The sequence below is a fragment of the Electrophorus electricus genome, chromosome 7, assembly GCF_041902795.1.
Source record: "Electrophorus electricus isolate QZ-2024a chromosome 7, ASM4190279v1, whole genome shotgun sequence".
Classification (NCBI taxonomy): Eukaryota; Metazoa; Chordata; class Actinopteri; order Gymnotiformes; family Gymnotidae; genus Electrophorus; species Electrophorus electricus.
This window is the reverse complement of record NC_137503.1, coordinates 14,842,501-14,846,519: the sequence shown is the minus strand read 5'-3', so window position 1 is coordinate 14,846,519 and position 4,019 is coordinate 14,842,501.

Genomic DNA, 4,019 nt, shown 5'->3' with positions numbered 1-4,019 from the left:
TTCTCCGAGGAGCAGTGTAACCCTAAAAGCATCTACAGTGCCTGCCAGCAAAGCCTTGTGGGATGGCATGAAACACTGCTCTCTGACCACCATGGGTCACCATGTGCATTGGCCCTTTGAGAAGGGATGAGCAAACAATGAAATAAAGGAGAGAAGGGGTTATTAAATGCTCCACGTTTATACCAGCTTTTCTCTGTTGACAAAAAATGCAGAGTGCAGACGTGAATGCAGATGAGAGCCCTCTGTTTCATTAAATATGCCTATCTCTTATTTGAAACAGAACTCAACAGGAGTTATGCACTGTGGAACTGGACTTGAACCGCTTCTTTCTTGACCCAACTGGCTCCAAGCTCTGTAGAAAGGAAGAATTGTTAGTTTGGACTCACTGCGATCAGTGGTTCATTTTCAGTTACCGCTTTGAGTTTGACTCAATAACAAGCAGAAGCTAAGCTAATGAAGTGTTAGTGAGATTACAAGTCCATTCACGGGCCTCATACTTCTGTGTGTGCCATACATATCTTAGAGGCATATCGCGATACGTAATAAAGCTTGTTTGGAGTGGGTTATTGTGGTTCACAACAATCGCAAAGCTGCCCCCTAAGGGGCCCATATGGGTTTATTGACTTGCTGCAATGTTTTCAGCTTGTCTCTCAGTTAATTGAGTAACTGCAGAGGGTAGGGGAGCGGATCTGTGGGAAAGTTCAATTAGAGTAAATATGCATTTCTGTGCTTGCAGACTGTGCACTGCTAGTTCATGGCATTAGTGATGTTTTATTCTCTCATTTCACTGATACGGCAGCTGTGGTCTTGAGGAAGACAGAGCAGATTTATCTTGCTTGTAAGTATTAGCAAAATATTTTTGCCCATTGTATAGATAAATGCGTGCAAAAAACCCAATGCTGTTGCTTTCCTGTAAGGTTGCTGCACTTGCAGCATGAGAGCTTAAAGGATCTAATTTCACAACCAAAACCTCTGGATGTCTCAAGCAAGCTTTACAACACCTTCGAGTAATGCCCAACCCAAAAACTAACCTTTCACCTCCACCTGCACAAGAGCCCACTACACGTTTGACACCAACACAAAAAGCTGGAAACAGCCACCTCCATTGCTCCTTGCTCTGTAGAATAAACAGTGAGAACTCATCATTCGAGGAAGGTTACATTAATGGAGCTGTTTATCAAAATAGGCCCAGTCCAGGGTGGTCACAGCATTGATCTTCCTGCCAAACATAATCTGTTTCACCATCATAAATCTGAGTTTGACATCTGCATACTGCTCTGCTTCACCCAAACACTGCCATGTAAGTGTGTTTATTCCCTGATTGGCTGATAGTCACCATGACAACGCACACCACAATTAGACAAGTGTAATCCCGCCTTCAAACATGCGCGTAGTTAATTACCTCAGCAAAGGAAGGTGGCTGGAAAAAAGGCAGCAAGAGGAGAATTCGGAGCCAAGGTTAAAATCTAAACCTGACCATTCTTTTGCTGTGAGATGAAACTACGCTACACAGCTGTGCAAGTAATCCTTAATGGTGCTAAAACAGAACCAAATGTACACAATGGGATGAAAACAAGGGAAAGCAAAATATGTGCAAAAAAAATGAGGAATAGACAGATTACATCTTTCATCACGTCTTAGCAGACAGGGGGGAAAAACTATTTGTCTGTGAAACACAAGTCTTAATGGATGTTTGAGATCAGAGGTTACACTGGATAAATAAATAATTGGTGGGTCAGACAACCAAGTATTTAGTAAACCACTGTCAATTTGTGTGTGTATGTGTGTGAAAGAGTAGGTGAGAGTTAGATAATGCTAACACACACACACACACACACACACACACACACACTTTTCACTCCCTTTTTTTTATTACAAAGAAAACTACAAAAACACAACGCTATTCCCCAGTAGCCCACCACAGACGCCATTTGCTCTCCCTCCCTGCCATGTTAACAGAAAAATTTCATTTGGCATATGTTGTTAAAATTTTTATTAATAGCAATTTATGTCACTCCACCAGTCTTCTCCTGAAGAAAACATCCAGCGCTTGTACAAATCTATCACTCAAGTTGTCAGAAAAAAATTTGTTCTCATGCAATATGGATTGGCTGTGTGCTGGCAGAGAGAGAGAGAGAGAGAGAGAGAGAGAGAGATGCATGTGTTTGGAGACTCCAGTAAAAAACAGGTCATACTGCTAACATCAGGAAGCCTCAGTCACAAACAAATGTTTTATTTACAGTACTAAAGTGTTGTTTACTCATCATCTTCCCCTGCCTCATTCTTTTTTTAAGTCTGCTGAATATCTTTGAGCACAGCTGGCACTTTAAAGAGAGATAAACTTCAGACAACAGTTCAAGTTATCCTTGAGGAGGAGACGGTCACAAGAGCACATTCTTCCCAGTTAAAAATAGCACCGATGGTGCTAAACGTATGGTGCCTCCAGAATTTATTCTAATCAAAGGGATTTCCCAGATTTCCTTTGGGTTTACTGTAACTGAATGTTCATTGTTTGTTGAACCTCTGCTTTTTAGAACCTCCCAACTTTTAAAGCTGAAGCAAAAGACTTTGTAAACATGCTGGATGAAGACCATTACATTACATTCTCTGTATTTGGCAGACACTTCTAACCAGAGTGACTTGCATAGATTGATGCAGTGCAGGTACTCCCTGGGAATTGAACCCATGACCTTGGTTTTGCTAGCACCTTGCTATTGCTCAGTGAAAGAAAACTAATATTACTAATCAGACTATCACTGAACATTTAAACACTTAATAGACTGCATATCAGCATAATGTTTGTCAAGTGGAATATATTATACCCTCCATTTTTTCAGGACAAAAAAAACAAAAAAAACATTTAGGAAAAAGGGGACAGTTTTACACATGCAGCATTAGTGCTGCCAAACAGTGTCAAGGTGAACACCAGGTAAACAAAAGAAAAATATGCAGGAAGTGGAATAATAGGGCTTGGATCATTTTTATGTGACACCAACTAAATGCTGCTGGGCTGAGCAACATAAATAGAACACAGTGGTGCACAAAGCAGCTCTCCCTTTGAGGAGGTCATTAATCATGGAAATATGGCCAGGGCTTTGCTCTCTGCTGGCTGAGTGGCATATCACTGTTCCTCTGTGTTTTTCCTGCTTTCTTTAATCGCCAGCACTCTCCCTGCCGCGTCATTGGCTGCAGGGCTGACAGGCGGGGGGAGGGAGGCGGGACTCCTGCCGGGTGCTGCTCAGCTGTTCTGTGCATTTCTTGCCTGGTCTCTGTCTCTCTCTCCCTCTCTCACCCGCTCTGTCTCTGTGGCTCTATTACTCTCTCGGTCTCCCCCATTATCAACCCCCCATACACAGGCCACTGCACAGTGGTAGCACACAGGCAAAGGTGAAGGAGAGGAGGTGAAAACACCCCTTGCCCGCGCTTCTTTCTCCTCCCCTCTCCTCTCACCCCTTACCATCCCTTCTTCTCCTTACTTCTTTCCTGCTCTTCCAACTGCCTTCCACTTTCTCCTGAACACTGTAAGAGTCAGCAGAACCATATGAGCCTTTCTACCTCTCTGAAAGCAGAGCCAAGTACAAGCAGTTTGAAAAGTGAGTGCATTTGACATTAGCAAAGAGGTGTCAGGGTGCATCTTTAGGAATTAAGATGTGTCTTTGATCACTAAATCAAGGGTAGTGTGCAGGGAGATAACTATTCTAGTCAGTGTTCCTCTGCAACTGCGTGGTGTCAACTTCATAGACAGCCTCTGATCACTCACTCACACAAACTCACACTGGAGCAATCTAAAATCCTTTGCTATTCCAGTTCTCTTCATGCAGTTGTCGCACAAGATATACAGAAGAAAAGCAAGAAAGGGTGTGTGTCTGCGTGAGAACCAGAACAGCCCAAGTATAGATAACTCGATTAGACCTTTTACTTCAACCTATCACATGTATGTGAGAGTTATTATCAGCGCATCTCACTGCAATGCCCAGGTATCATTTTCGCGGTGAGTGAAGTACATCTCCTGCGGCAGA